This window comes from Galeopterus variegatus, unplaced genomic scaffold (genome assembly GCF_000696425.1).
Source record: "Galeopterus variegatus unplaced genomic scaffold, G_variegatus-3.0.2 Scaffold53, whole genome shotgun sequence".
In the NCBI taxonomy this organism is placed as follows: Eukaryota; Metazoa; Chordata; class Mammalia; order Dermoptera; family Cynocephalidae; genus Galeopterus; species Galeopterus variegatus.
This window is the reverse complement of record NW_007726164.1, coordinates 817,010-827,131: the sequence shown is the minus strand read 5'-3', so window position 1 is coordinate 827,131 and position 10,122 is coordinate 817,010. Positions and strand designations below refer to the sequence as shown.

Sequence of the window (10,122 nt, the reverse complement as noted above, 5' to 3'; positions counted from 1 at the left end):
TGGATGTAAATGAGGGCTTTCTGTGTCATTTCCTTTTATGACTACCTGAAAATACTGTCTGGTCCCATTCAATCTTTTGACAGCTACTCAAAGGCACTATTTGGCTCAAAGAGAAAAGAATATATTCATATCCTCATTTTCCCACATTAGAGTTGCTCTTAGAATGTGCATTTTCTGGGCCAGCCCATGGCTCACTTGGGAGAGTGTGGTGCTGACACCACCAAGTCAAGGGTTAAGATCCCCTTACCAGTCATCTTTAAAAAAAAAAAAAAGTGTGCATTTTCTCTCCAATACATAGACACACATAGACATTAGACTATAAACTTGAAGGCAAAGTCTCTCTGTAATAATTACTATGTAATTTCAAGCCCCAGTACAGCATAAAGTGCTATGTTATTCCATAAATATTCATTGTGTATCTGGCTCATAGACTCAGAGTTCTCACAGCTTCCATGGAAAAGTCTGGATAACAGGTCATTAAGCAGGTTTATAAGGGCAAGAGGAACCCCAGGATCTCCATCCCCGTAAAAGTACCCCAAATGCATGACCACTGAATACCCTCGGTGAGCAGTCTTACCCTGGACTGGACTGAGAAGAAACCCGAATGGGCATTATTTGTAACAACAAGTTGTAACATTGAAACAGTATTTTCACTTTCTAGGCCTCTTGTCCTTCCTGTGTTATCCACCCACCAATCTATCCATGTAGCACACATTCATTGTTTTCTGATTTCAGTTATTCTAAAATTCTTTTAGCTTGAGAGGTATCTGGGAAAATGAAGCATTCAGAAGGTTACAAAGAAAGCCCAACTGTGAACTAGCAGTCTCGTACAGCCACATCCCGGCAGGCCGGACTGTGACTCGAGGAGACCAGTCATGGGGATGGCTCAGTTACCAACAAGGGCTACATGCTGAGTGACGAGAACACCTTCACGTTTCAGAAGCTACAATATCCCCTCTTCAGCGGCTTACACTTTGCTGTTAAAAACAGAATTTGTTATGAGACTTGAAAACTGGTTATGGCTCACATTTGGGGAATACAGTCACTGAGGTAGTTTCTTTTCTTTAAAAATACGTCTTAATGTATTTCTTGACATTCCTTGGTTTATCCAAATGGTGTCCCAGGCAACCCTGGACTTGTGGTCATTACTGGTTCTGAGGTGGTGACTTGTAATCATTGGTAAGCTTGGGTAAGAGGAGAGGAAGAAGAGATCAGTGAGCTTCTTGTTGGGCAGCAGGGGTATACTTGTCAAAAACGTACAGCATCTTTAAAGTTTGGTTTCCCATCACCATTTATATTTTTGAGGAATAGATGTGTCTCTCACTCTGCAGCAGTGTTTCATGACATTTGGATTTACAACGTTCAACTTGAAGTCTCTAGCCCCTTGCAGTCTGTCAAAAACAGCTTCTTTGTCCATTTATTTTTGTCTTCCACACCCAGTCTGAATATCTTTTGTAAATTTATACTTGACAACCCTCGTATTTCAGTAGCTGGCTTCGGTTTCACAATCTACCTTGCTTGCTCAGTTACATTAGCTGAAACAACAAATTTAATCCATGATGTCAATAGTAAATTATAGCAGAGAGGTGATATACATCTGACATCATAAAGGTCAAGGCTACGGCAAAAACACTGCAAATTCTGGAGCTATTGGGTTTGATCAAGCAGCTTTTGCTAAATGCTAACATTATGAAAATCAGATTAGAAAAGCTACATTTGGCTAATCTTATTTTTTTAATATCTTTTTTTTTAATGGAAAATTTCTAAAAGCAGGGAGCTCTTCTGCTCTATACTGCAGTGTGGATTTTTCTCCCATGGACATTGGCTGTGTAATTATATTTTATATTTGGTAGTGGATAAATAATTAAAACGAGAATTACTTTCCTGAAAAGATTCATTTAGAGCACACATTTTCTATTACCATAGCTGTTGGATGGGGGAGGGGACATCGCCTCCTACCTACCTAAACTACCTTGCCATTAAAGTATCTAAATTACCTCGGTGAATTCTGAGCACAGAAGTGGTTGATGAATTGCTTTTGCATAAATGCACTTTCCCTTTGCTAGAATCTAATTTTATGAAACACACTCATGTGTGCACACACACACACACACACACTCACCAGGAGACACCCATATACCAAAGCAAGCACCGAACCCTCTCAAGAAGAAAAATTGAAGGCTGGAATTTTCTCTATATAATGAAGTTTTTTAAAATGTTGCCAGTAATATAAGCATCTCTGAGGAAAGCCCAAATGGTTTCATCTGCTTTAGAGAAAAGCAGTTCATGAATCATTGTTTTCATGCAAAAGTGTTTCATTCCTTTAACTGGTGCTATCAATTGTACTGGCTGATTTTTTTTCAGTATCAAAATTTGATTCTGGCTTAAACTCATTTATTACAAGTAGGAAAAAAATAAAAAATTAAAAAAACCCTTCTGCAGAGTGAGCCCAAAAGACATTCTACAGATCAAAGGGTCTGAGAATCCCATCCCTTTTGTCTTTATAATGTGTTTAAATGATCTGATCTGTCATGGGCAACCCCAGCAGCCAAGGAGTGTTCTTAAGCAGCGACATCTCTCACTTGGCTCAGATGTATTTTCCTTTGTTAATTAGAAGCATTTATTATAGTTTCCATGTGTTCTTGCTGCATGTGTTAGATGTAGGAAAGAATGCAGTCTCTGAGCCCCAAGATACGACGTGGTAGAATAATCTGGTGTTAGGTATTATCTCATGGCAGAATCATTTGCTGTTTGTGTCCCTGAGAAGGGAGAAAATGACTGTAGCCCCTGTGTGCTTATGGTACTGTTTTCCTGAGTGAGTTGCAGCAATTGCTCTATAGAATCTGAAGAAGACAAACAGGCTGGCAGAAAGGATGGCTTCTCCAGTGCCCCTGGTCAGGGCCTCTCTGATTTGCCTGCCTCCATTACTGCGCAGTTTGGCTTTAGGCCAGAGGAGAGAGAAAGGGCAGCCAAGGTGGAGGAATCCCACATGCCTATGCAATTTCTCTGCCTCACTTGCAGCACTTATCACGAGCAAGCTGTAGAAACCTACCCCTCAAATTGACCATGGCTCAAGTCCACATAGCACTCCAAAGAAAGAAAATGACTCCTGAATACCAAGGTTATTGAAGTTAATAACTCTCCATTTTTTTTATTTCAAGATTTCTTTAATTCAGTAATTGATGCCCATGAATATCCTCAGAGAAAAAAATGATATACAATTCTTGCCTTCAAGAACTTTAAAATTGAAAATGATGATAAAATTACCATAGCCCTTTAAGTAGTCGCTCAGCCTTTAACCTCTCTCTGTCACACTGCTGCAAGGCAGGTTGGGAAGGTGGAGAACAGGTTTGTGTCATGCAGGAAAGGCTTAGTCACAGAGTCTACCATGGCACACATTCATATGTTGGCAGCATTACCAGCATTGACTTGTATCGATTTATGTGCCAATGGAGATCACTGTTGTGTGTTGGGTATCTTTCCTTATATCGTCAATATGTGATTGTAATATTTCTTCTTCATAATAAAATAGAAGAATTATTTAATTTTTCTAATTTTTGTTACAAAGTAAAAGAGCATCCTAAAAAGCGGGTTTTGATGATTTCTGAAAGCAGTTCGTATTTTTCTCTATTTTAATCCAAGAGTAAATTTTGTTTCCTGAATGAATGAATAAGTGAAATGTAGTTGGTGCTGTGATCTGCCCATTTGCACTTAATGGACTTCTCTGTCACTCTGGTAGTGAATAGAAGATTGAAAAAATTTATTCTCATGGTTTGGCCTTAAAGACATAGAACCTTGGCCTCTGGGCTACTTAGCTGCTTCTGTGGCTAAACAATGACAATAACTAATAATTGCTGACTGTGTTGCATGTCCTAGGCATGTAATTTTCTGTACCTCATTTTTTACTTGCAACAGCTCTTTGAGTTACATATTTTCCCATTTTACAAAAGAGAAAACTGGGACGTAGCAAGGCTAGGTAACCCTTCAAGGCTACACACACAATAGGTTGGTTGCTAGCCTATGGATTGATTTCCTTTTGGGTCAGGTGTCCACTCCTGCTCCAGAAACTCCTTCATAGATCCAAACCTGACTGCCTCCAAATGCCACCTCCCTCACAACTACCCAATCCTGCCTCATTGCTGGTGTGCATTAAAAAGTTGTGTTCACATAACAAAAATATGGATGATTCTCCCTGCTAATTCTCACAGTTCTGGAATGACAACTCCTGTTGAAATTTAGGAAGCAGTGAATTCCTGGGCTTGCCTCTTCACCCCAAGCAAGCCTGTGAGCTGCTGCTCTTGGTGGGGCACTGGGGGAGGAGACTGGTAAGGTGACAAATGATGGCAGCCTGCTCTAGGAATAAACAAATGCTTCATTACTCCATTAGCTATTTTCCATTGCCTGCTAAGCCTTACATTTTATTAGCACTATTTAGGTTAACGTATGGCTGTACTACTTTACATGTTTACTTTATATTCTTCACGTGATAACATATTTTGGTGTTTAGATCCTCTGTGTGGTTTTCTGAGGCAGGATTGGGTGAGTTTGAGAAGGTAACTCTCCCAGCACTGGTAAGACCACCCCAATCCCTCTTTGTGATGCACCTCTTCTCTTAAGGGGCTGAAAAGGGATGAGTGCATGGCCACCACGAATCAGGAAGGTTTGAAAGGTATGCAGAGTTAGGAGGAAACATACACACTTGCTGCTCAGTCATCTTACGCTGAAGGGAAATCTTGTGGGGTGTATTTAAAGCCACGCTAGACAAGACCCAGGAGCCCCACTTTCCAGCCCTCTACTATGTAAGGTTTTTATGGACATCAACAAAGGAATGTGTATGATGAATGGAAGGAGGAGACTTTCACTCCGACCTTTTAACAGACAGGTGATTATTACAAGATTACACAGCGACTGGAATCAGGAGGGGAAAGCAGCATCCCGGCGTCTCTTCTGGCCACCTCTCTCTCTCTCGGTGACATGGTCTTGATCTCATGGTGTCTGTTCTCTGTGTCCTCCCCATCCTCTGGGTGTGTCTCTTGCTGTCTCCACACTGACTGGCTTCCTTCTGTCTCCTCCCGGGTTTAGAAAATGGTGGCTGAGAAACCAAATATGGCCTGAAGATATGCTTTATTTGGCAAGCTCAATATTTAGGCCAAATTTTGAATTCAAATGTTTTTGGCAAGGTATGTATTATCACCACATACTTGCAAATTTGCACATTCGCTTTAGTCAGATGAAGGCAATTGAGTTTAAAACCACTGTACTCTGTATATATTTTCTCTATTTCCTTCTGCTTATTCATAATTTTTGCTACTTAACCTTCTAGGACTCTTCATTCCCTCAACTTCCATCTAATAATGTGCTCTGCTATATACATACATATATGTACATATATATGAGTATAATATATATAGTCTCACTGCTAACCCTCATTTGATCTGTTTATCTCCATTTGCATTCCTGAGAAAGAACTCTGCTGTACCATACCACATAACAGGTCAGTCCAAGGTATCTTTACTGACATGTTTATTATAAGTGGGAAGGTACTTTGTAACTTGTAAAATAGCATACAAATGTAGGGTGTCCATTATTATTATTGTTATGATGTGGCAGTATATATTAGGGTCATATAGATAGATCTAACTTCTAAAAAAAAAAAAAAAAACTCTTCTGGCTCATGCAATGATTTATTGCTTTGGAGTTTATCCAAAGACCTTAGCTAAGAAACAGAGCACTTAAGCCGTGGCTAATTTTTTTACTGAGGTGAACATACTGGTGGGTCCTCTATGAGCACCTATGCGAGAATAATTTCAGATTCAGACAAATGGCTCAGGTTTTTGGTTGAGTGAGGTAGTCTGTAGGCACAGTCAAGGCAGCCTGGAGATACCTGGACAGGAACAGATCATTTAGGGATAATTTGAAAACTTTTTTTTTTTATTTTGGGGGTACAACAAAGCCATCAGTGTTGAGAAATGTTGTGTGGTCTTTGCTTATGCTTACAAATTTGGCCTGTTTCTCAGGCTTTGATACACCTACCATTTCAATTAACTCAGTAATTCACCTGTTTCATTCTGTTCCAACCTCCTCTGCCAACATGGGATTAGATTAAAAATAAGACAGAAGACCAAACAAGGGGAAATAGAAGTTCTTCCGCTTTCTGCAATCTCTGGGCACCAAGGCTGGATGTGTCTCTCTCAGCATCTCATTCTACAAAGAGATAAAGACAACCATTTTCAGAGAAGCCAAATGAATAGATTGAAAGATGTTATAAATATTTCGACTGAAATAATGTAGCATGTGTTTAGAAAGAATATAGTTTTGGAGATCTCATATCTAGAACTAATTAAGGTTAGTAATTAACTTTGGAAAGAACCCAAAAGCAGAGAAAACAATTAGACAAATGATCTCTTAGTCTAGAAGATGCAAGATTTTGAAAATGCCTGTGCCTCACTTGAATATTTCTTAAGCTCTCTACTAGGAACACTGGAAACCCAAGCCCTGGCCCAATTCATAGGGATGTCACAAAGATAAGAGATCAGAGATGTGAAGACATATCAAGCATTTAGAAAGAAAGGTACTATGTACATACATATACACTCAAGGTATTATTAGCATTATTACCATTACCGATTCTAGCAGGCCTTTTTCTTCAAGAATGCTGAAGCATAGTATCCACTTGTAAAAAGCCTAAGAAGCAAAAACAAACAACAAGAAACAAGACAAAGCAAGCAATAAATCCTTTGAGTCAACCCAGGAGTGCCTGGGTCCAGCATCCTTTTATCTGTGTGGGAGCTCTGCTCTTCTGAAGACTGAAGAGGGCTGAGCCCAAAGCTTAAGAGCAACATTGTAATGAAACCAAATCACTGGGCTCACAAAATTGTGTGCGTTGGGGCGGGTGGGGGAGAGTGTCAATTAATCCCTTCCGGAGCCCACAAAATGAGGCAAAGAGCCCTAACATGGAAGGGTTGAGTCTCTGTGGGTGCTAAGAATTGTAAGGCGATACTGCCAACTGATCTGCCGCAGGTGTGCAGGTGGTAATGCCTTTACACCAATACCAGAAAGGCAGGGATTGGAGCAGTTAGCAAATGTTAAAAGGCATACATGGGTACTTAAAAATGTTTGCAGAACAATGGGATTAAAAGATAATGCAAATCTTTCCATGAACCTTTTGAGATACCCTCATATTTACTATTGCCATCATTTGAATTTTTGTATCTGCCTAGGATTTTTTTAAGACTGTCTTCTAGGCAACTAATAACTAACTAGAAAAGCCTGATCAAATTTAAGTATTTTACTTTTAGTAGCAGGTTTTCTTTGGGAGGGGAACATGGACAATATAGGCATTTGTAATAAAAAAGAGTCAGCTGTTAAAAAAGGATGATAACGGTGATATATAGTTATATACATCTCATTCCCAGCAGTGTTAAGTGTTAATTCAACAGCTGTGGAGCACTGTGTGGAAACAATATCGAATCGGGACGTTATGACTAGAGAGAGGGGAAAGGACTTGGAGAAATGGGAGAGAAGAAATTTAGCGATTACAGTCTTTAAATCAGAAATTCTGAGTTGCAGAGAATCCCAGGTATCATCTAATCCAGTGATTCTCAAACTTTAATGTGTACACGAATCATCCAGAGGTCTTGTTTAAATACAGATTCCGATTCAGAAGGTGGGTGAAGGGTGCTGAGGTTCTGCTTTGCTAACCAGCTCCCAGGTGATGGGTGCGCAGACCACACATGAGCAGCAAGGTCTCCTCCATCCCCTACCTGATAAACCAGCCCTTTCAACCCAAAACACCTTCTATATCTGGTACGGGCTACAGAGTTCACATAGCACTTTCAGTTGTCCTGCCATTTGATTTTCATAATCCTGTGAGTTGGGGCACATATTATTATTCCATCTTCTAGCACTTTCAGTTGTCCTGCCATTTGATTTTCATAATCCTGTGAGTTGGGGCACATATTATTATTCCATCTTCTCCCAACCCTGCTGCTTTTGCCCATTTTACAAATGAGAAAACCAATGTTTAGTTAAGTTGGACAAAGGAGCACTTTCAGGTGTCCTGTCATTTGATTTTCATAATCCTGTGAGTTGGGGCACATATTATTATTCCATCTTCTCCCGACCCTGCTGCTTTTGCCCATTTTACAAATGAGAAAACCAATGTTTAGTTAAGTTGGACAAAGCCTTGTGGTTGCAAAGAGAGCATCCCAGACTAAGTTCTTCCTACTCCTAGCCTAGATCTCTCTTCTCAGGGGGGATGTACTTGGGTGTAGATACCAAATAAATAGGTAGAGAGTGACATCTAGTTAGAGGAAAAGTATTGTGGTAATTTGTGGAGTGTTTCTTCTGTGAAGGTTAAATGTTCTTTGTATGTATTACTATACGACCCGTTAGGGGACTTGATTTTCTTTTATTTATTTATTTATTCATTTGTTTAAGGTACCCTTTTAAGGATATGTTGAAAGGTATGGACCCTCCTCAGAAGATTACACTCACACTCAAATGTCAAGGGTCATGAACTCCCTTGAAACCTGTATCACTACATCCCAGGATAAGGAGCCTGTCTCTGGTAAAAGCTGCTTTTCAATTTCTTGCTCAGCTAGTATCTTGAATTCTCCAGCTAGAAAAAAATGTATTGCTTTCTCTGTATCTTCTTTTATTCTCTTGGAGATTATGATTATGGGTGACATAATTTATGCATAAACTACTACACGATGGCACCCAAAATATTATTATTGCTGTGTTTCCTCCCTCCCTTCCCTCTTTCCTTTTCTCCTTGCTCCTTTCCTCCTTTCTCTCTTTCCCCCTGCCCCTTTGTTTCAATCATATCACACCCCTTTCTTTGGTTGAACCTGTCATCTATTAAGATGCCAGTGTCTTCCCCTGGGTTCCCCCAAAAGTAGACTCTGATGACTAGAACTGTGTGCAGGGGGTGGGTTTGGAGATGATTACAGGGATCAGGGGTGAGAATCAGGGAGGGTTACATGGGGAAAGAGGAAAAGCCTCTCAAAAGCACCTTATTGAGTTGATTCCTGCTGGGGACAAGTGGACCACCGTGTCAGGACCATCTGAAGATACAGAATGCTTCTCAGGATTGCTCATAATGAAAACCCATAGCAACAAATGCATTTACTCATTCTCCTTCGTGCCTGCTGGTTAGAGATAACCTAAGCAGGCTTCTCGAGGTCTGGTTCCTAAGATCCCAGGGCTTTGTCCACTTCTTCTAGGTTATCCAATAATTGTTTATAGTAGTCTCTCATCCTTTTTATTTCTGGGGCATCGATTGTAATGTCTCTTCTTTTGTTTCTGATTTTATATATTTGAATATTTTCTATTTTTTTCTTAGTAGAGCTAAAATTTGTCAATTTTTTATTGTTTAAAAAAACCAACTGTTAAGTTTTGTTGATTTTCTTCTATTGTTTTTTCTATTCTCTATTTCATTTATTTCTGCTCTAATCTTTATTATTTCCCTCCTTCTGCTAAATTTGGGCTGTTTGTTCTTTTGCTAGGTCCTTGTAAAGGATGCAAAGCCAGGTTGTTTACTTGCGATCTTTCTTCTTTTTTAAAGTTTATTATTATAGAAGCAGAGATTAGAGTGGTGGTTGCCAGGGGCTGGAGATAGGGGAAGGTGTGGAGTTGTCCAATGGGTATAAAGTTTCAGTTCCGCAAGATGAATAAGTTCTAGATGTCTGCTGTATAATGTAGTACCTATAGTTAATACTGTATTGAGCACTTAATTTTAAGAGGGTTGATCTCATGTTAGGTGTTCTTACCACAAAAACAAATGAATGAACAAACAAAAACACACAAAGAAACATGAGAAAACTTTTGGAGGTGATGGCTGTGTTTATTATCTTGCTTGTGGTAATGGTTTCATGGGTTTATGCGTATGTCCAAACTCATCAAATTGTACACATTAAATATGTGCAGATTTTTGCATATCAATTATACTTAATAAAGCTGTGAAGAAAAAGGAGAAGACGAAGAAGAGGAAGAGGAGGAGGAGGGAGGAGGGAGGAGGAGAAGGAGGGAGGAGGGACGAGGGAGAAGGGAGGAGGAGGAGGGAGAAGGAGGAGGAGGAGAAGGAGGGAGGAAGGAGGAGGAGGAAGGGAGGAGGAGGAG

The 10,122-nt window shown here is 39.9% G+C and overlaps 1 long non-coding RNA gene across 1 annotated transcript; it reads right to left on the bottom strand.

Annotated features, from left to right (window-relative positions):
- Positions 1 to 4,865: 4,865 nt before the first annotated feature.
- On the bottom strand, positions 4,866 to 6,201 carry LOC103591118. Its single transcript, XR_550542.1, has 2 exons — positions 6,059 to 6,201; positions 4,866 to 5,069 (listed from the first exon to the last, which is right to left on the bottom strand). It is a non-coding gene; the product is annotated as an uncharacterized LOC103591118 (long non-coding RNA).
- Between the last annotated feature and the right edge of the window lie 3,921 nt (positions 6,202 to 10,122).